This window comes from Cetorhinus maximus, chromosome 7, assembly GCF_964194155.1.
Source record: "Cetorhinus maximus chromosome 7, sCetMax3.hap1.1, whole genome shotgun sequence".
NCBI classification, from domain to species: Eukaryota; Metazoa; Chordata; class Chondrichthyes; order Lamniformes; family Cetorhinidae; genus Cetorhinus; species Cetorhinus maximus.
The window spans coordinates 117,226,335-117,249,627 of record NC_135885.1 but is presented as its reverse complement, the minus strand read 5'-3'; the positions used below and the strand labels follow the sequence as shown (position 1 = coordinate 117,249,627).

Sequence of the window (23,293 nt, the reverse complement as noted above, 5' to 3'; positions counted from 1 at the left end):
GTGAGTGATGTGTACCCTTTCACAGGCCACTGCCATGCACTAATTATCTCTCCTTGCTTTCGCAGGTACACCTGCCAAACAGCTGACAGAATCCATAACCCAGGGCCTCCAATCAAGCCCTGAAGAAACCTCTGAAGAGGAATTTGAAGGCACGCTCCCTGAAGTCCCATCACAGCTCTCACCTCCACCAGCGCCGAGACACACACCTCGGTGGGACCTACCTTGAGAGTAGCCTCGGGATCACAACCTGGTGAGCACATCGCACTTTCTGATCCACAGCAGGCGAAGGCAGAGACTTCCCAGATCCCCGCCGCTCAGAGGACTGCTGGAGGCCAGAACGTTATTGAGTCCGAGTTAGATAATGAGCCTCTGGACTCAGTCATGTCACAGTTGCTGGAGCTACAAAGGCAAGCTCGGGAACATCAGGAAGGGATGTTCGCTGCACACCTCAGATTGCAAGGCACGATGGAGGAGTCCTTCTGTCTTCAGGCTGAGGTTATAGCGCTGGCATTGCAATGCACAGAGGTCAACACTGGCAGAATGGCGGCCGCCAGAGAGACGTTGGTCCAGGATATCACTCCTGCGCTGCTGCGCATGCTTAACTCCACTTGCTGATGCTATAACTGGCCTCCAACAGTGTGTACGCAAGAGGGGTGCTCGATAGCTCAATCTTACTCCAGCTACCCCTTCCACACTGAGTCAGCCAGGGGCCCTCGGGCACCCATAGGGTGGAGGATCAGCAGGTGCATGCTCCGGGGCCATCCACCCAGGTCACTCTGGGAGTGACCGGCCCATCTGACTCCCTTCTTCCTGTGATCTTCCTAGATCCAACTTCACAGGCCAAGGAGGGTGCCACTGCCACACAGCAGGACCCCGAAAGCAAGCCGGGGCCCATCAAGTCTTGGCCCTCCAGAGGATGCAGATGCCAAAGTCATCACAGACAGGGCGTCACAGTCAGCAGGCTGCCTCCACCTCTGCTGTGGATGTCCGGGGAGCAGTAAGACATAGCGCCAGGGTTAGGAAAGTTAGGTAAAAGTAGTTGCACAGCCTGGCCACAGATGTTGATCACTTGTACGTACTGTTCACTGTTGTCAATAAACTCCTAAGAATGTCTCCCTGCCTGTGGCTCCTTGTTCTGATGAGCAGTGTTCTTGTCACTCAGATGTGAAACCTTTCTGCATAAGATAAAAGGCAGTTGTCTCAGTCCAGGGCCTCTACCCTGTGCTCTGTGCAGCCTTCAGACCACAGTGATGTTCCAGCCTCACACTCCCTGGAAACATTACTGATGCCTGCACCTCAGCGGTGCTGGTCATTGCTGCCAGAATGTAGTGGACAGGTGCCACAGGGTTCTCTCATTCTCTCTGTGTGCTCTCAGCACCTTTAAGATGAGGCTGGCCCCCATCACACCAGCATCTGCGACCACTGATGCTGTGCACCAGCTCCTGAAGGGCTGAGGTGCTGAAGGTGGATATGGCATCAGATGTGTGTAAAGTTCCATGATTGTGTCTCTGAGATGGCCCTGATCATGGAGCAAGCAAGCTGTCCTCGGCCTGACAGGAGTCAGACATTCTCAGGGGCTATGTGAAGATCTATGGAGTGTCCTCACTGCATGTTGTCATCAATATCCTGTGATCGAGCGACTATTAGGGCCTCCACTGCATCTCCATGACAAGCGCATTCTCACAGAGGGTATTGGTGCTGTGATAAGCCAGACTGGAGTCAAATGTTCACAACTGCGATGTGAGGATCTATGGGGATGCCTCACTACATGTCGTCATCATCCTCCACAAATCTGGCAGCTGTGAGAGCCTCCCAAGTGTGCCTGCCTTGTCTAGCCAGTGTGAGCGCCTTAGCCCGTCGTCTTCACCATCGAGGACCCCTTCATTCTCATCCCTATTGGCGTCCTGCTCATTGAGGAGACATGCAGCTCCTCCATCTCCTCCTCAGCCAGTTCCTCACCCCGTTGCAGTGCCAGGTTGTAAAGGGTGCAACAGACGACGACTGTATTGCAGGGCTCCATCAGACTGGTCCAGGCACCGGAACTGCGTCTTCAGCATCCCGATGGTCTGCTCCACCAAGTTGTGAGCTGCTGCATGAGCCTCATTATAGCGTCGCTCTGCTGCAGTCTGAGGCCCCTGCACGGGTGTTATCAGCCACGGCCTCTTGCGGGTAGCCCTTGTCCCCAAGGAGCCAATGCTGCAGCCCCTGTGGAGCCTGGAAGACTGCAGGGATCTGTGAGTGACTCAGGATGTAGGTGTCATGCACTCTCCCTGGAAACCGTGCGCACACCTGCAGGATGCGTTTGTGGTGCTCGCATACAGGCTGCACGTTCAGTGGGTGGAAACCCTTGCGATTGATGAAGCCCACTGAGTGTAGCAACGGAGGCCTGAGCGTTTCATGAGTTCAGGCATTCGAGCCCTATGGGAATCCCGAGATCAGGGTGAATCCAATGGCCCTTGCATCCTGGCTGTCCTGGTCCCGGGCGAAATGCACAAAGCTGTGTGCCATGGATAAGGTGGCATCTGTGACCTCATGGATGTATTTGTGGGTGTGGGTTGTGAAATTCCCACAGAGGTCCCTGTGGAGCCCTGAAAGGAGCCACTGGCATAGAAATTGAGCACCCGGGTCACTTTCACAGCCAATGGCAATGGATGCCCTCCATGTTCCCTTGGCACCAAGTCCTGCAGTAAGTGGCAGATGTGAGCCACCAGGTCCCTAGACATGAGCAGTTGTCAGCGACACTGGTTCTCAGTCACCTGCAGGAATGGCAGGCGGCATCTATAGATCCTGGGTTTCGCTAGGCGCTGACCAACCATGGCTCGCTGTCACTCCTGGGCAGCATGTGCGGGAGCCCCTGCTGCCCCATCTTCCTGAGGTTGCTGCTCCTGCCTTTGCGAGGCCAGGAGCCTCAGTCGCTCTCTCCTTTGTCTTCTATGGTTTCTGCCGGCCATCAGGCATACAGCTAGGTCACCAGGATCCTTGATCCTGATGTGATCCTCCTGCAACATGAAAGAGAGAGAGACGTGGTTACCATGACTGTACTTAGCACCTTTCCTGGCCCTGTGTGACTAACCCTTAATGCTTCCTGGAGTGCTGGAGTGTGCTGATCACCCCTCAGATGGCCAGAGATGAGTGCGCTGCATGGCTGCCCTGTCAACCTGCGACATGAGGGACACTGGTCCAAACCAGGATGCTGAGATTGCAAGGGGCTGTGAGCACCTCCAGCAGTGACTACTACATGGCCAGCATTGGCGAGGAGATTGTACAACGTGTGAAGTCCAACTGCTCCGCGGTCCAATAAAGTGGTGGCGGACTCGAAGTCTGTGCCGGGGGGGTTGATGGGGAGAGGGAGGGAAGTGGGGTAAGGTCTGGAGCGCTTGGTGGCCTTTTGATGCCTCCGCATTGCTTGCATGGACAGGCAGGCTAGGAGCCTGGCCCCAATCATATCACTGTGGCTGCGCCTGATCTGTCTTAGTTGCAGAGGCATGGTCAGTTTATACAGGTGTCCCTAATGCGTGGCCACTTCCCTCGTTTACCCTGCCCCCCCACCTCGATTGCCTGTGCGTGGGATGCAGCGCCAGGGCAGCACTTGACTGCCACCCCCTCTCCCCAGCAGTCGCCTCCAAGGCTGGCCAGCACTTGTCCCCAGACACCCCCCACCCCTCAGCAGTCGCCTGCAGGGCCAGGCATCAGTTTCTCTCACCTCCCCCCACCCCGGTTGCCCCTGGCCCTGTAAACAACGGGCGAGCTGTGGAGAACGCTGCTGCTCACTCACCTCAGTTCCCCCAAAGTGAAGGCCACCAAGTGCACGTCACCTGTGTGTTGTTGTGAAACAAGTCGGCGTGCCTTCCCACTGATGTGGACGGACAATACGGCGGGGTTCCAAGCGCCTGGCAGGATGGCCTTTTAATTATATGCCAACGTATTACAATTAGCTCCCCACCGCTGACCGATGGTGGGAAACGCGGCCCACCGTCAGCGGGCTAAGCGGAAAATCGCGAACTGCCTTCACGCCGTGGTGAAGCGGGTCCCGCCATATTTTCCGCGCACGCCACCTATCACACTCGCAGGCAGCGCCTCGGAAAATTCCTCCCAGGAAGTGGTGAGGCCATGGAGGGATTTGGAAACAAGGATGAAAATTTTAAAATTGCTTCAGTAGGAGCCAATGTAGATCAGTGAGCACAAAGATGATAGGTGAACAGGCTTTGGTGTGAATTAGAAATGAGGAGCAGAGGTACAGAGGACTTTAAGTTTATGGAAGGTAGAATGAAAGAGACCATCCAGGAGTGCATTGCAATAGTCAAGTCTTGAGGTAACAAAGATATGGATGAGGGATCCAGCAGCAGGTGAGCTGAGGCATGGGTAAAGTTGGGTGATGTTACAGAAATGGAAATAGGGTCTCTCTGAGCGATGGCGCAGATATGCAGTCGTAAGCTCGTCTCTGGGTCAAACATGATACTAAGGTTAAATCTCACACTGTTGCTAGGGAGAAAGATTGAGTCAGTAGCTGCGGAATGGAGTTTGGATCAGGAACTGAAAACAATGGTTTCATTCTTCCCAATATTTAATTGGAGGAAATTTCAGCTTATCCTATCTGAATGTCAGATAAGCAGTTTGGTCAAGGCCAGGGAGGGAAGTCATAGGCCCTGGTGCTTCTCCTGTTTCTGGGCCCCTTATTCCCCCCTCCCCCTCAATCATGCACATTTTTTCCCCTTCCAAGATTCACCAACCAATTCACCAAATGATCACAGAAGGGCCCAAGTAAAATGATAACACCCATTATTGGCATCTGGTTACAAAGATCACCCCATTCTATATGTAGCATGTCTCATTAATATTAAGAGCAGCAATGATACAACACAGTGTTAGCTTGTCTGTGCCCTATAGGTGATCCCATCCCGACTATTAAACAAACCAAAGCGTACAAATTTTACTTTAACAGCAACATGAAATATTGTTAGTTTGACAGGAATATCTCCCATTAGTTATTTATATCACTGTGCAGATGATAACACTGGTTTTGGTGACTGCCTCATTAGCATGTTTTGCACATTGCATCTTGTGGACACGGTGACAGTAAATTCATATTTGGGGGAAAGGTTCAATACCTGCCAATCAGATAAATGACACAAGATCTTTTCCATTCTGTGGAAGAAGTAGAAGACTTTCTCTCCTTCCTGCATGCCTAATATTATTCAATATAATTATTTCATGCAAGGGGTGTAATTGCATTCTATTTTATCAGTAATCTCACAGAAAGATCAAATGACACTGAGCAACAAAGTGGAATCATTGAACAACATTGGTCTTCACTGTCAGTGAGAAGCATTAGAGATCTCTGTGCGACACAACTTTTAAGAGGCCAGAGGACAAGGACTGAATGGTTCACAATTATATCTGTGCTTTCTTGATCAGCAAGTCTGCAGATTCTGCTGATTGCTGCTTATCACTACAATATATTTTCAATATCTACAATGTATCACAATTTTATCACAATATTTCAATAACTCAAAAAACTCATAAAAGTACTAAGATAGTGTGGGATAATGGGTAATTAGACAAAAGGACAAGATTGAAGTCAATGGTAAGGACCCTTGAGAATTATATGCAGCATAAGACAGGTTACTGATTCACTATAAGCCCGCTACACCTCTCCTGGCAATTTCACCCTATAAAGCATGTTCAGTAAACTTCCATTAGCAACAAAATAAACAGAAATCTAGCCATGATTCCACTCTCTGTTTGCAAGATAATTATGGATGACAAAGGCCATCTAGCAAGCTCATCTCATCCATCCAAATGACATATGATCATACGTATTAGGAGCAGGAGTAAGCCATTTGGCCCCTTGAGCCTGCTCCGCCATTTGATAACATTGTCTACATTATACCAGTGATGACAACTCAGAAGTATTTAATTGGCTGTAAAGTGATTTGGGACATCATGAAAGGTGCTGTATAAATATAGGTTTTGTCTTTCTTTCATTAGACCTGCATGCAGTAAGCAGAGTGACGGTAGCAATGGTGAAATTGGAGATCCAATGCTGATTCTCTAAGGATAATTAATCACAGAGCAATCAACCGGTGTTAAGAAAGTAGCTACAAAGAAATCACTAAATTTGCAAAACAATTCAACTCTGAAGCTATTACAACCTTACCATTCTGACTTCTCTGGCGCGAACCCACAATATTCCATAAATGGCATCAGCCCCATTTATGCTAATGATATTATCCTGAGGATCTGTCCATCAGACGTCTATCAGCCATTCAGGATAGATTAAATTGTTGACCTGAATTTTTCAGAGAAGAATGATACAACGTACATAAATTCAGTACAGACTTAACTCAAGAGCTGGATTGTTTTCCCTTCCCCCAGAAACTGTCATACAAATTGTGTTGTACACAATTAATTTACAGACTATCTGGAGTGAACCTAAGATGGTGTAGAAATTTATAAAACCTTTCTTTATGCAATCTCCGAGTGACAAATAGGGATTTAATTCCCAGACTTTTCATGAGTAATAAAATGGGCAAAAGTTCATCACTACCAGTTTTAATTTTCTTATAATTATTTTGATGAGGCCCAAGATTCTCAAGCCTCTGATACATCAATACAGCATGTCATCAGAACTGTGTCTATTTCAGGGCATAATAAAAATTTAGACTATTTATATGCAGCTTTAAATTCAAAAAAAAAATGTTGAGAAGTGTACAGTGTTTAACTTTCTGGCACTAAACCTTAAAAGTGATCCTCCCAGCACCCCAGCCCTCCGCTAACCCACCCATCCCACCCATCACCCCCAGCAACCCACCCATCCCAATCCCTCACCCCAACCTCTCACCCCACCTCTCAACCCAGTTCTCCACACCCCCACTCCACCACCCCACTTTGCCACCCTCACCCCACCCACCACCAGCCCGCCCTCCCACTCCTTCAACCAAACCCCCTCACCCCACTCCACCACTCCCCCATATCCAAAATCCCCCCAACCCAGCATCCTCCCCAACCCCCCCGCCCCCATCCCACTTACCCCTCCAACACACACAGCATCCAACTAGCTGTAAAATGATTACAGGGACTAACCATTTTTCAAGCAGATATTCAACTGAAAGCACTGTCCTGACAAGTAGCTGTGAATAGGAACTGCTGCTGCTGGCCTTCAGGCAATGCTGTGGTTTTCTGGTGGGCTTTTCAAAAAAATCGGAACCATGAAGCTGCCCAAAAGTGGGAAGCAGCAGCAGTTGCTATTCACAGCTACTGTCAGTGAAACTGACCTGAAAAACTGACAAAAAATGAAATTGGAACTGTCAGGCTGACTTTGTTTTTTAAAGCCGGTCTTTCAGGTCTGTTGCTCAGCCTGGACTCGTTTCACAACCCTGAGCCTAAATGCCCCCGAGCTCCAGTGATTGGCATTTCTGCACTGCCCCCCCCCTACCACTCTCCTGGGTCCTGAGTCTGATAATTTAGCAACAGTGAAGGAGTTGAGAGAGGTGGTGGTGAGGCAGAGGTGGGTGTCATCAGCATACATGTGAAAATTAACACTGAGCTTTCAGATGAGAAATAGGAGTGAGCCACCAGGGGTAACAATATGGCAGTAAGAAGGGAATCCATTGCAAGTGATTCTCTGACAGCAGTTAGATAGATGAGAATAAATCCAGGTGATATAAATCCCACCCAGCTGCATTGAAGAGGCTTTGGTGGAGGATGATGTGGTCAATCATGTCAAAGGCTGCAGACAGGTCAAGAAGGATGAGGTGTGATAGTTTACATTTGTCAAAGTCTCTTAGGATATGAACATAAGAACATACAAAATAGGAGCAGAAGTAAGCCTTTCGGCCCCTCGAGCCTGCTCCGCCATTCACTAAGATCATGGCTGATCTGTTTGTGTTTTGAGTTCCACATTCCCATCTAACCCCGATAATCTTTGATTCCCTTGCCTAACAAGAATCTATCTACCACTGCCTTAAAAATATTCAGTGACCCTGCTTCCTCTGCCTTCTGGGGCAGAATTCCAAAGTCGCACAGCCCTTTAAAAAAAAAATTCTCCTCGTCTCTGTCCCAAAAAGGCTACCACTAATTTTAAAACAGTGCCCCCTAGTTCTGGACTCACCACAAGAGGAAACATATTTTCCACGTCCACCTTGTCAATACCATTCAGGATCTTAATAATTCAATCAAGTCACTCCTCACACTTCTAAACTCCAGTACTGTGACAAGAACAAAAATGTGATTGGAGGGAATCAAGCATGAAATTCTGGGCAAGATTGTGATGGATTTGGGAGGCGACAATGCATTCACAGACTTTGGAGAGGAAAGGGATGTTAGACAAAGGACAGTAGTTTTTAAGGACAATAGCTTCAAGGGTTTGTTTTTTGAGGAGAGGAACAATGATGGCAGATTTTAAGGAGCAGCACCTGAAGAGGGGAACATCATTGAAAATATCAGCTAACATGGGGGCCAGGAGTGAAGTTCATAACTCTGGTTATAGCTATAGTTATAATTTCCATAACTTGGGTTCCAATAGTTACTGTTGTAGCTTTGACTCCAGGTCTGGCATTGTCCTCTTCCTCTTCCGATGAATCCCATCTCGGCCTCCCCACTGCTGCTGCTGGTACACTTCCTTAGGTTGGGCCAATTTGATTTCAACCTTGCTTGTTGCAACATTGAGGAACTTCTTTTCCATTATTGTCTTCACTGGATTATCCTCTTTGAATATGGTGAAACAGAACCCTCTTCTTTTGTTGGTCTTCGTGTCCATGGGGAGTTCAATGGATTTGATCTCTCCAAAAGTTCCAAAATATTCTCTCACCTTTACTTCTGTACAATCAGGGTCCAAACTACCAACAATGATCTTCTTGATTTGCTCCTTGCCCTTCATAGCCTGAGCTTTCTGGGAATCAATAACTCTCCCACCATGCTTCTATTCCTCATTCAATATCTTGTCTGCACTTTCAGGATCCTTGAAGAGGATAAACCCAAATCCTTGCAAATGCCCAGTCACAGGATCCATTTTGATTATGCAGTCTACAATCTCTCAATATTTAGAAAGAGGCTCCTTAAATATTTCTTACTTGTTTCCCAATTGAGTCCACCAACAAACAAACAAACAAAGGAGGGAAGCAGGGGGAATTGCCAGGGTGAAAGGGGCTAGTGGTTTGATTTGAGGTCGGAGATCAAAGGTGGGGCTGAGGGTACAGTTGAGCAAATCAGGAACTGCAGAAAAGTGGCAGTGAATGGAGAGTCAAAGGCTGGGTTTTTGAAAGTGCAATTGTAATAATTTGGGAGATAGATTTTTCCAGGGATGGATATACAGAAAGAGATAGAGTTGGGGTGTGGAAGGGGGAGGGATAAGTGATATAAGGAAGTGAGCAGAGATGGCCTTATCCATGATTGATATGATGGGACTTCCAAGACCACATGAGATGGCAAAGTCAAGGGGGTGGCTGTGAATGTGGATCAGGGAGTTTACGTGGAGGGGGACATTTTATGGAAGATAAGAAGGCAGTGACCTCAGAGGAGAGTGAGCATGGTGAGTTATCATGGAGGTTGAAAACACTGAGGATAAATAGCAATTTAATGTAGGGACTGAGGGAGGAAAGCAGTGAAGGAACCTTGGTGATAAAAAAATATTGTTCTTGGGAGGGTGATACAAAATGATGATTTTGAATGAGAGGGAGGGGGAGAAAAAAGGTGGGATGCTTGTCATAAGCACCACATTGTTAGCATGATGGTCTTAACAGGATAAGTGGTGGAAGATATAGCCAGGTGGGGAGCGGGGGAGACTTCATCAAGGAGAAAGGTGTCATCACCATTCAGCCAGGTTTCCATTCAGGCCATGATGTCAATGCAATCATCCACAATAAGTTCATGGATTGCAAGGGCCTTGTTCATAAATGAATGGACAATCTAGAGGAAGATGTCCAAAGGGGTGGTGAGAGCTGATGTGGGGGTGGGTGGGGTGGGGGAGGGCAGTTGGAGAGGAAGACGTTTGACCAGAACAAAAACAAAAATACCTGGAAAAACTCAGCAGGTCTGGCAGCATCTGCGGAGAGGAACACAGTTAACGTTTCGAGTCTGAATGGCCCTTCAACAGAACTAAGTAAAAATAGAAGAGGGGTGAAATATAAGCTGTTTTAGGGGAGGGTGGGGCAAGTAGAGCTGGATAGAGGGCCAGTGATAGGTGGAGATAACCAAAAGATGTCACAGACAAAAGGAGAAAGAGGTGTTGAAGGTGGTGATATTATCTAAAGGAATGTGCTAATTAAGGGTAGAAAGCAGGACAAGCAAGGTACAGATAGCCCTAGTGGGGGTGGGGTGGGGTGAAGGAATCAAAAAAGGCTAAAAGGTAGAGATAAAACAATGGATGGAAATACATTTAAAAATAATGGAAGCAGATGGGAAAAGAAAAATCTATATAAATTATTGGGGAAAAAAAAGGGGGGGAATCGGAAAGGGGGTGGGGATAGAGGAGACAGTTCATGTTCTAAAATTGTTGAACTCAATATTCAGTCCAGAAGGCTGTAAAGTGCCTAGTCGGAAGATGAGGTGCTGTTCCTCCAGTTTGCGTTGAGCTTCACTGGAACAATGCAGCAAGGATGGACATGTGAGCATGAGAGCAGGGTGGAATGTTGAAATAGCAAGCGACAGGGAGGTCTGGGTAATGCTTGCGGACAGACTGAAGGTGTTCTGCAAAGCGATCACCCAGTCTGCGTTTGGTCTCTCCAATGTAGAGGAAACCGCATTGGGAGCAACGAATGCAGTAGACTAAATTGAGGGAAGTGCAAGTGAAATGCTGCTTCACTTGGAAGGAGTGTTTGGGTCCTTGGATGGTGAGGAGAGGGGAAGTAAAGGGGCAGGTGTTGCACCTTCTGTGGTTGCACTGGAAGGTGCCGTGGGAGGGGGTTGAGGTGTAGGGGGTGATGGAGGAGTGGACCAGGGTGTCCCAGAGGGAACAATCCCTGCAGAATGCCACCAGTGGGGGGGGTGAAGAGAAGCTGTGTTTGGTGGTGGCATCATGCTGGAGTTGGCGGAAATGGCGGAGGATGATCCTTTGAATGCGGAGGCTGGTGGGGTGATAAGTGAGAACAAGGGGGACCCTATCATGATTGACCAGGTTAGCTTCCAGGTTCACTGGCGGAAAGGTAGACAACAGAGTTGGACTGGGCAACTGGGATTGCTGCCCAAAACCAGCCAGTGTTGAATGCCACAATGAACCCCTTGGAGGATGTCACAAAAGACAGAGGGAAACCTGTAGGCTTAACTGAGAGGGAATGAAACCTGGGATGGCAATAGAAGAGCAGGAGGTTTGAGGAATATTGAAGCATTGGGGAGGGAATTTAGAGGGCAGGGTACCTAAGAGGGGAAAAATAAGCGGAAGGACCTCTTTTTTGATTCTTTCATGGGATGTGGGCATCACTGGCAAGACAGTTGTTGCAATTGTTTCAAGTTTCCCTTTGGGATTTGAGCAGCTCAGCATTTACCATTGGCTGTGCCATAACATGAGATCAGCCATGAGCTTATTGAATGCCGGAGGAGGCTCAAGGGGAAAAATTGCCAAGCCCTGTTACTATGTTTTAATGTTTTTTTTGTTCTTATTATGATAGAAAAGATGATTCTAGGAGGGGTTAAAGATAAAAGAAGTGAAGCAAAATTCAAACATGGAAATAGAATGATAGACTCAGGTCCAGAGCAACAGCCAAAAATGTGTGAGTGGATGGACTCCAGTAAAGCTCAAGTTACATGAAAATGAGGATACATAAAATCCCGATAGTAAATGAGAAATAAGAATTCGAAAGGAGATAATAAGAAGTCCGAAGCCCTGGTGAGACAGCAATGATGTTGGCAGGGTGGAGTCAGCATGGAGCGTCAACAACTGTTGTCTGAGTTTGGAAACAGGTGTAGTGAGTGAAGGCCTGAAACTGTGTGAGGGTAGAGAATCAGAGGATGGACTGATGTTAGTATTTCATTGACAGTGAGGATGTAGGAATTGTATAGAGTCAGTTCTAGAATCAAAAAGATAATGGTGAAATTGGAGGATACATAACATACAGAGGCAGCAGTAGTTTCAGCCCAGTGGAGTGATTTTCTGGTCAGAAACAGACAGAAGCTGACCAACAGTTTAACCCTGGACCAATCACAGGCTCAGCAGGAGGCTGAAATTTCTCATTCACAGCAGTGGTGGGAGAAGGCCTGTAAACTGATCAAAATTCCTTTAGATATTACAACAGAGCAGCTGGTCAGAGACAGAAGTTGGGTTTTGCAATATAGTCTTTGTAGTCCAAAGCAGAAGGGTCTTCTTGATAATGAGAGAAGTCCAGAATTTTGAAACTAAGTTGAGAGAAAACGTAGATCTAGATTTTTCCAGATTATTTCCACAGCTCAAAGATCAAAGATGGGTATAAGATGAGAGGCAGAAGCAGAGACTTTTGGTTATTCCAATGTAGTCCAGTGCAAAAAGCCAGCATGTAATTTAGTGTCGGTGAGATGGGTTCAGCCCTCTTGGAGAGCTGATGGGAGCCCTGTGTCACCTTTCCATGGGAAGCCCAGTACTATTCTGAGGTAATCAGGCACTTACTTGGGCAGCATTGGGCCTCCCATTGAATTAAGGGCCCAGTAGGGCAGAAATCCCACCCTGAGAATTGCCAGCCAATCAGGGGCTGGCAACTCTCCATTACTGGCAGCACCATCAGGACCCATGGCCACTGCCGGTATTGCACTGGGGCAAACCCAGAGAATCATTGAAGAATCCTTCAGAATGAGGTAAGTGGGGGAGGATGGGGTTCCAAGGGAGTGAGGCTCCATTCAGGTGTGGTAGAGGCTGAACAGCAAGGGTGATGTTTGACATCCAGCCTCCCCCCACCCTTCTGATGTTGGATCCTTCAATCGGACACAGAGTGCCTTTGAACGAGCTTATTCCCAACAACCCAGGAAGCTGCAGGTAAACCCATATGAAGTGTCCCACATTCACCAACAGTACCAGTGGCAGCAGGATGAGGCCCTTAAGTAGCCATTTAATAGCTTCAACTGGCCTCCAGGCGAAAAGGATACTCTCAAGCTTTCCTGCCTGGATTTAATCAGGAGGGAGGGAGGAAGGCGGCCGGATCTCCATCCTGCACACTTCTGCCTGTAGTATAAGGGCATGGTTCGAAGTGTGTAATATCTTAATCAGATACTGTGTACATCATCACAGGAAGTGATACAACATCACATGGTTAGATCCTTCCTTCACGTCGCCTCATTAAGATGCAGCCAGCACAGTAAGATTGGTCTCAATAATGTTTATGCTTTATATGCTTCTCTATGTTCAGTAAATATTCTGTGTTAGTATAACAATACCATGAATATTATACTGCCCAATCACATGTCCCACCTACTCACCTTCAAACGTGCCTCCATCAGGGCACTAAATTCTGCCCCTTGTCTTAATGTCCGGAGAAGTGCAGGAATTTGATGCCAATGTTGTGGACAAGGGAGGGAGGTAAAACAAAACTCCTTTATTTTCCTCTGCATCTGTCCATTAGCAGAGGTGTTCAATTTTTGAAATAGTCTGTGATGTATTTCCCCTAACCCTGTTTGTGAGGTCAATTTTTAAAGTGAAGTTTAAACAGTGGACTGATTTGTGAGTCTGGAAATGTAATATTAAAGCTTTCCAAAGGCCAGAAGTTTAGGTCATGTGATGTTGCCCATTGATGAGTCACTTGCAGACTAACAAGCAGTTTCTATGCCTCTGGTCAAAATCCATTATTCACCTCAGAAGATAAATGGTGGCTTTTAGTGCCTGTGCAAGTATAACGAGTTTTGATGGCTTCCCCTTTGTTATAGGGCCAGGCTGGGGGAGACGGATCATTTGCTGGTCCCTGGTTTTGTTGATTGTAATGTGTCCTCACAATAAGAGAGGTGAGATTCCACAAGAATGAGCATTGAGCTTTTGTCTTGTAACTGCTGTTGGAAATTTCAAGCAACTGTAGCCAACTTATGAATCATGTGACATGTAGCAGCCATATTTTGGTTCAGTAAAGTCCACTTTCCGGTTTGATTTAACAGTTAATGATCTTTTTCATGTCTTGGGTACATGGCACCAAGCTTGAAAGAAAATCCAGGTTCAGTTCTTGTCCAGATCCTAACCAGAGTTCAGAGGGTAGGGTAAGAGTAAAGTTGGAGAATGGGGTTTGAATTAACAAATAGAGGCCATTTTAAACTAATAGTTAACTTGCATTTTTTACTAAAACACAATCGCTGTTTGAATCAGGGGAACTTAAAGAGTAGAAGAGAGGATTAAGAGGTAGAAAAATCAATACATCGCAGCAAATGGGCATGAATAGACATGCACAAAGAACAGCTCTTTTAGGAGCTGTCTGCCCCGAAGTCATTTGCAGGTATTCAATTTTTGAATTCTATTAGCTAGAATAATTTTGCTAAAATGGAGTTTCACTTAATTCGCGGGTTGTAAAATGAGCTTGCAAGTTAAGATGCTCCTTGTTACATTATTCTCCTGTTTGACATATATGTGCCAATCTTACACAATAATTGGTGAAACAATAATGTGTCTTTTTTTTATTGAAGATAAGTATGTATATAGATACATTCACTAGGAAGCTATGTATAATATATCTGATCTCTACACTCCTGCTTGCCAACTGACCATGAGTCATGGGACTAATACATCATACCCTGTGAAGATGATAGTGATGAACAGTAGTTTTAGGTACACATCCTTAAAGGCACATGCACATCATATCACAACATTCCTCAAAAACAGCTTCCAATTAAGCACAATGCAAAGTCAGGGCAGGGAATTCCCACACTGACAATTTCCTCTGCTATAAACTCTCTTCTAAACAGTGCATGAAATACCAAGTTATTGTGCTATGACACTAGACAGTCACGGATATGGTTTTAATGCATGTGGCATTACTGCCTGGGTGGCAGATATTGTCACATTCTTCAGCTAATTTCCAACATTGCTACTGTTGGAATGTTGTACGACAATAATGGCTGTACCTTCTGTTTGGGTTTACAATTATAATGCTATCTCTTTTTGAGGAAGTCTTATGCTGCAGCTGATAATAGCCCCAAAATTAGAAGCGATACTCCTGTAGGATGACACTGAATTAATTGCTTCCTAAGAGGATAGCCATCTTGTTGACCATATGATGGCCTATTAGGTCAAATGTTCTTTCTCATTTTCGATGACAGAAGTGTAGTTAGCTCATTAATACATTAAGCACTTTCTCTCTCATTACTGCAGACTTCTGGGTCAGTTCTGCACCCCATAGTTTGTATTTAATGCTGGTGCTTGGACAAAAAGTGAACCTTTGAGGAAAGTTTGCATTGTGTTAAAAACACAATTGTTAAACATAACACAGTTTCAAATTCTCTCAGCTAGAAAAAGATGAAAAATTCCACAACATAATATCATCCAATATCCTGCCAAAAGAATGCTTCACCAGCAGTTTGTGGCAAACTTCTAGGTGGAAAAAAAAATGACAACTTTTTAAAATTTATTCATGGGATGTGGGCTTCGCGGGCTGGGCCAGCATTTATTGCCCGTCCCTAGTTTCCCTTGAGAAGGTGGTGGTGAGCTACCTTCTTGAACCGCTGTAGTCCATGTGGTGTAGGTACACTCACGGTGCTGTTAGGAAGGGAGTTCCAGGATTTTGACCCAGTGACAGTGAAGGTTCGGTGATATACTTCCAAGTCAGGATGGTGTGTGGCTTGGAGGGGAACTTCCAGGCGGTGCTGTTCCCATCTATCTGCTTCCCTTGTCCTTCTAGATGGTAGTGGTCGTGAGTTTGAAAGGTGCTGTCGAAGGACCCTTGTTGAATTCCTGCAGTGTATCTTGCAGATGGTACACACTGCTGTTACTGTGCGAAGGTGGTGGAGGGAGTGAATGTTTGTGGATGTGATGCCAATCAACATGGGCCGCTTTGTCTTGGATGGTGTCAACCTTCTTGAGTGTTGTGGGAGCTGCACTCACCCAGGCAAGTGTGGAGTATTCGATCACACTCCTGACTTGTGCCTTGTAAATGGTGGACAGGCTCTGGGAAGTCAGAACGTAAGTTACCTGTTGCAGGATTCCTAGCCTCTGACCTGTTCTTGTAGCCACAGTATTTATATGGCTGGCCCATTTCAGTTTCTGGTCAATGGTAATCCCCAGGATGTAGATAGTGGGGGTTTCAGTGATGGTAATGCCATTGAACATCAACGGGCGATGGTTGGATTCTCTCTTGTTGGAGATGATTATTGCCTGGCACTTGTGTGCAGCAAATGTTACCTGCCACTTGTCAACCCAAGCCTGGATATTGTCCAGGTCTTGCTGTATTTGGACATGGGCTGCTTCAGTACCTGAGGAGTCACGAATGGTGCTCAACATTGTGCAATCATCAGCAAAATTCCCCACTTCTGATCTTATGATGGAAGGAAGGTCAATGATGAAGCAGCTGAAGATGGCTGGGCTTCCATGAGATTCTTCTGATCTCCTTCCTTACTTTGGGAGATATGGCACAAAATAACTTTCCAGGCTGTTTACATTATTTCCCTGGGGATTCCATTGATCAATCACCAGAGAACCCCTCCAGAATTCCAGATGTTTGCTTCTCATGTTCCATTTAATTCTTTTTTGGATTACCTTAAATTTATACCATTTTAATACAATGTTGTATTTTTATATAATACAATTTTTGCCTGATCATAAACCTTCATAATTTTGAATACTGTACCTCTATAACAGCACTCTAAATTACCTCAGCTCTAATGAACATTATCTTAACTTCATTACTGTAACCCATATCATTACTAACATTTTATTGCAAATATACTGTACCATTCCTATTCTAGTATTAATCAGGAAGAGTTTTCTGTAGCATGGCATTAGTTAGACCTGTGCCTGCACCATTCTGCTCAAAAATATTTTCCCCTCAAAATTACTGAAAGTTTGAACTGATAATGGTATTGCGAAGTAAACAAGGCATCTGAGGTCTGAGTGCACAGAGCAACCAATGGGATACCTGCTTAAGCAGAGATTTAAGGATTGGGAAATAAAGACAGGAAGGACCGAGAAGGAGGGTGAATCAAAGAGGAGAATTCAATATCAAATAATGAACACAAATAAATAGAGGGAAAGAAAGAGTGAATTGAGAGAGGAAAAAAGAGAGAATGGAAAAGTAAGATAAAATAAAATCTGTCACTTGTAAAATCCCACTGAAGATTCAAGCTTTGAAGTAATGAGACTCCACACTTATAATCATGAATTTTCAGTACCAGAAAGGTTGCTTCCAAGTCATTAATGCTTCTCATAACATTGAAAGGGTACTTAAGCTTGTAATGACAATATTTAGATTTTGATGGCTCGTTTTATTGGCAATAATGGGCAAAAAATAGGGAAACAAAAGGTGAGATGCCATTTTCATGAAGCAGCTCAGACTGCAAATTCTGGATATTTACATTTAACTGTGCATCTCCTCCACAACAGAAATTGCTGTAACATTTATGCATAAATACGGTGAGCGCTATTAGACTTGCCACCATATTGACAACAAATCCTGTCCCACTGTTTCTTAAACAAAGTCTAAATCTTAACTTAATAAACAAATTGCAACCTTTCTAGAACCTTGTATAAGTTTAACATTACCTTTTTGCTTTTGAACTGTGTGCCTCTAGATACAAAGCCAATGATTCAATTTGCTTTTTTATGGCCTTATCTAAGAACATAAGAAGTAGGAGCAGGAGTAGTCAAAAGAGCCCCTCATGCCTGCCCCACCATTCAGTAAGATGAAGGCTAATCTTAATGTTGGCCTCAAATTCACTTTCCTGCTTGTTTCCCATAACGTTTGACACCCCTTTGGTTCAAGAATTGGTCAATTTCAGTCTGGATTATATTCAATTATGGAGTCTCCACTGCCTCTGAGGTCAAGAATCCTGAAGATCCATGATAATCTGAGAGAAGAAATTCCTCCTCATCTCCATCTTAAATGGGAAACACCTTATTTTGCAATTGTGCCCCCTAGAGCTAGATTATTCCATGAGTGGAAGCATCCTCTCAGCATCTAGCCTATCAAACTGCCTCAGAACCTTGTATGCTTCAATAAGATCACCTCCCGTTCTTCTAAGCTTCATTGCGTATATGCCCAATCTGCTTAAGCCTTCCTCATAAGACAAACCCCTCAACCCAGGAATCAACCAAGTGAACCTTCTCTGAACTGCCTCCAATGCAAATATATCCCTCCTTAATAAAGGAAACCAAAACAAAGTACTCGAGAGCCCTAAAATTCACTCCTAAGTCAAGTGCGCAGAGACAGGAGAATTCCCAGCTCCGTGGACCGGACTTTTAACAATGGCTGCCTGAACTTCTGATTTTCTGTGCGGGAGGACAGGCTAGAATAAGAGTCGGGGTGGGCTACTGCAGAAGAAGTGAGGGGCCAGAGGCAGGGCTGGTGTGGTTTGGGCAACTCGGGGCATATTAAAAGCAAGACTTCAGAAGGATCCATTTGAGAGGTAGGTCGTCAATGCTGAAGCCCCTGGCAGGATCTTCCCCCCGTTGGGGGGGGTTGTGCGGGAGCGGGCGCGAGCGGGTGGGTTCTCGATCGGCACCCCCAGTTGGGGGCACGCCGCCATTTTATGTGGGCGGACCAATTAAGGCCCACCCAGCGTGACGTCTGCCAGGAAGTGCTATGCACTCCTTGTGCGGGGTGGGTGGTTGGGGGGGGGGGATGATTCCTTGAGCCGGGAGTACACTCTTTTGCACATGCGCATGAAGAGCGCACAGATCTCCCTGAGGCAAAGAGCTACCTCAGAGATCGGCTCAGGTTTGAAACATTAAATAAAGATTAGAAAAAAATTACTGACATGTCCCCTCATGTGCCACTGTCACATGAGCTGGGGACTTGTCAATTTCTTTTATTTAGAGATTTCATACAAATTTTAATACCCTCATGAAACCTCATCCTGCCCGTGGATGAGGTTTCATGTTTTTTCAGGAACTCGCCTGGGCTCCGGGCCTGCCCACCAACCTTAAGGTTGGACTGGCAGGTCCACTGATTACCTTAATAACTTTATTAATGGTCTTAAGTGGCTGTTGATAGGTCAACAGGCGTGCAGCCAACACGGCTGCGTGTCCGCCGACCTGAAATATAAATGACGCAGGGTGACATCGGGATGCTCGCCCCATGTCATCCCACGTCATTTTACGCGTCGGCGAGCAGACCCCACCCCTGCTCACCGACCGGAAGATGCAGCCCCCTGTGACACAGAGGAGATGTCATTGCCTTGTCAGGTGAGTGTCAAAGCTGTAAACATTGTCTAACTGTTAGCTGACCCTGAAGAACATGGCCCCTCATGGGAGAATTGTTGCTTCCTAATTCAGGTGCACTCCATTGAACCATTGGAAGCGAGGATTGGATTCTCAAGAAACAGCCATGAAGATGGCATTATCTTGCCACCACCACCTGGTACAGACATTATACTGTCATATAGTTAGCTGGCAAGAATTAGTGGGTGGATGAATGATGAACAGTACCATGCTCATTATCCCATCCACTTGCCCTCTTACCACCCATCTATCAGCATGCAGCCAAGCTGTTGATCCTTGACCAGGTGCCTCACATTCGCACACTGTCACAGCATAACAGTGTGACTAAGAGGGAGGAAACCATTAGAGCTGTCAGTAGTCACGGACCACAGCATGCTACCTTGGAGTCACAGCCACAACAGACATGGCAGCAAGAATTAACACTGAACTATTTTCTCCACTAAACCTTACCAGCAATCATTGATTATATGATGAAAATTCTTAGTGCATGTAAGCCCTATAAAATCCCTATTTAACTTGTTTCTCCAAGGTTCAGCTTCCACTGAAGTTATGGCAAACAATTAGAAGTAAACCATGAAAATTTGATGCCTTATAATTCAGCACAAACACATAGGAATGAAAGGGTTGGTTGGTTTTCTCTAATTTTATTATTATATTCTGGTCTCATATATCATGAAGTGTTCAGCTGGTCAATGCTATCTTCCCATTTATTTCAATGTTAACATTTAATGTTGAAAAAGTAAATCTCCGGTTGGTGCAATTTGTCAAGCGTGTTAGTGTAGTGGGTGGTTTGTAGTGATCGGTTTGCTTGTCACCTGTTGCTCATGGCTCTAACCGTTGGCTAACAGTATAACTATTGTGAAAAGAGAGTTAAATGCTTAAGCCTCTTCCGCCAGAACACTGCCTCTTCATCAGGAACCCCATGTAGTGCCTCCCTGTGGTGACATACATAAACTGGGTACCTCACGGACCCAGGCTAAATTACAGGGGATTCAGAGCAGGCCTGGCCCTCAGGCAAGTGGCATACAAGCCCATCAGCATGTGTTTATGTGCTGGTGCCCTCAAACCAGTCCCCCAGCTCTGGGTAAATAGCCCCACTACCTTGTTGGTGTCTTGGGAGAGAAGAAGTCTAAGGCAGTAAACCCTGACAGAAAATCTGGAGTGGAGTCCTATAGGCAGTAATCCGTCATCTATCAGGCAGCTTTCTAGCAACTCCTGCAACAGAGCTGGTACCAGACAGTACTGGTTTCATCCTTTCCTTTGGACAATACCAGCAATGCCGAGAGGGGTGTCCTGATGACTGGGCAACTCAGGGTCTCAAAACTATTTGCCTAGGCCTGTGACCTGGAGAGGACACTCCAGCTTCATAGTAAACGTTGGCACAACATGGGAAGAAACAGTTACCAGTTATAAGCTCTCGCTTGATTGGTGTAGAGCACAAGCGCCAGGGGTTACTTCTGACAGTGGGAGGGATCATCGCGTCTCATTGGTTAGCTACTGCCCACCTCAAGTTAAGTACACCCCACTCAGTTATGTGCTATCCCGCCATGGCCTGCTTGCTTCAATGGATGCTTGCAACTCAGAAAGTCACCTCTCAACAGGCTGGTTGCAAATCTATGCACCAGGCAAGACAAGCTCAACAAAGAAGAAAGCAGCCTTTTCCATTGCAAGCTGCAACATAAGGACCATGCGTCTTGGCCTTACCTGACACACGCAAGACAGCTGTGATCAATAAAGAACTTACAAGGCTCGATGTAGACATTGCTGCACTGCAAGAAACTAGGATCACTCAAAGAGGATTCCTTGAAGAGAATGCTATATGTTCTTCTGACAAGGGAAAGTACAAGAGGCAACACATGAACATGGAGTGGGTTTCACAGTAAAAAAACACCCTATTCGTGATGATTGAACCCGCGCATAGAAAGCTCGGAGAGATTTCTTACACATCTCTTGTCAACAAGCCAGTTAATCTGATGCGCACCTTTGCCCCAACACTCACCTCCACCCTAGATGTCAAGGGTCAATTCTGTGACATAGTTGACGCTGCCATCAGTAGAATTCCCAGCACTGAGGAACTGTACCTTCTAGGGGACTTTAATGCAAGGCTGGGTACTGACTACACAGCCTAGCCAACATGCATAGGGCTGCAGGAACTTGGCAAGGTGATCAAAAATGGATGGAGGTTGCTGAAGCTATGTTGTTACCATGGATTCTTTGTGAAGAACAGCTACTTCCAAACTACACTGTGTCACAAGGTGCCCTGCAGACATCCAAGATCATGCCATGGAAAACAGCTAAATCTCATCTTCACCAGGCATATCACCCTTAGGAGTGCCCTATCACTTGTAGCTATCACATGCTGACTGACACTGACCACTCTCTGGTGTGTAGCAAATTCAGGCTTCAGCCAAGGAGACTATACCACTCCAAAAAGAAAGGTCATCCTCATACCAACACTTGCTGTACCACTGACCCAGAAATGACCAGGAGTTCCTCAACATCCTCAATCAGTCTCTTTCAGGCAACAAAGCCTAAGGCCTGAGTGCAGTGTCAAAGTGGAGGCATCTACACAACACCATCTGCAGTCACTGCCTACAAGAAAAGAGATCAGAGGAATGCTGACTAGTTTGTGGTTTATTGGACTGAAATGGAACCAGTTACTGCAACCAAGAGGAAAGCATTCATGAGCTACAAGCAAGTCCCCAGCAAATAAAATCTAGATACTCTCAGAGCTGTCAGAACCAAGTCTCGCAGACTGCTCAGCATTGCGGCCATCAATATTGAAACTCTGCAACAGCATACAATCTGCTGCTGAACCTAGGAATTGCAGATGGATGCATGAAAGAATCAAGAAAGCATTAGAGCCATAGAGTCATAGAGGTCTACAGCACATAAAAAGGCACTTAGGCCCATCGAGTCTGCGCCGGTCAAACAAGTACCTAACTATTCTAATCCCATTTTCCAGCACTAGGCCCATAGCCTTGTATGCCATGGCATAGCAAGTGCACATCCAAATATTGCTTAAATGTTATGAGGGTTTCTGCCTCTACCACCATTTCAGGCAGTGAGTTCCAGATTCCCACCACCCTCTGGATGAAAAAAATCTTCCTCACATCCCCTCTAAACCTCCTGCCCCTTACCTTAAATCTATGCCCCCTGGTTATTGATCCCTCCACCAAGGGGAAAAAGTCCCTTCCTGTCGATCCTATCCATGCCCCTCATAATTTTATACACCTCAATCATGTCCCCCTCAATCTCCTCTGCCCCAAGGAAAATAACCCCAGCCTATTCAATTTCTCCTCATAACTAAAACGCTCCAGCCCAGGCAACATTCTGGTAAATCTCCTCTGCACTCTCTCTAGTGCAATCACAACCTTCATATAATGCGTGTTCCAGAACTGCACGCAATACTCTAGCTGTGGCCTAACCAGCGTTTTAAACAGTTCCAGCATAACCTCTTTGCTCTTATATTCTATGCCTCGGCTAATAAAGGCAAGTATCCCATATGCCTTCTTAACCACCTTATCTACCTGTCCCGCTACCTTAAGGGAGCAGTGGATATGCATACCAAGGCCCCTCTGATCCTTGGTACTTCCCAGGGTCTTATCATTCATCATGTATTCCCGTGCCTTGTTTGTCCTGCCCAAGTGCATCGCCTCACACTTATCCGGATTAAATTCCATTTGCCACTTATCAGCCCATCTGACCAGCCCGTCTATATCCTCCTGTAATCTAAGGCTATCCTTCTCACTATTTACTACCCCACCAATAGCCCCTGTAGCAAGCAAATCAGCCCCCCTGAAGACAAAGACGGCGATCATCATCACTGAACCTATCAAGCAGTTGGAAATGTGGATGGAGCACTACCTTGAACTCCAGGCAACGGAGAATATCGTCACTGAAGAAGCTCTCAGAATTATTCCAGACCTTCCTGTCATGTAGGACAGTGAGCCCACCATAGTAGAACTCAACTGTCTTGCCAGTAGA

The 23,293-nt window shown here is 46.0% G+C and overlaps 1 pseudogene; it reads right to left on the bottom strand.

Annotated features, from left to right (window-relative positions):
• Positions 1 to 8,445: 8,445 nt before the first annotated feature.
• On the bottom strand, positions 8,446 to 13,395 carry LOC144682434 (heterogeneous nuclear ribonucleoprotein D0 pseudogene; annotated as a pseudogene).
• Positions 13,396 to 23,293: the final 9,898 nt, after the last annotated feature.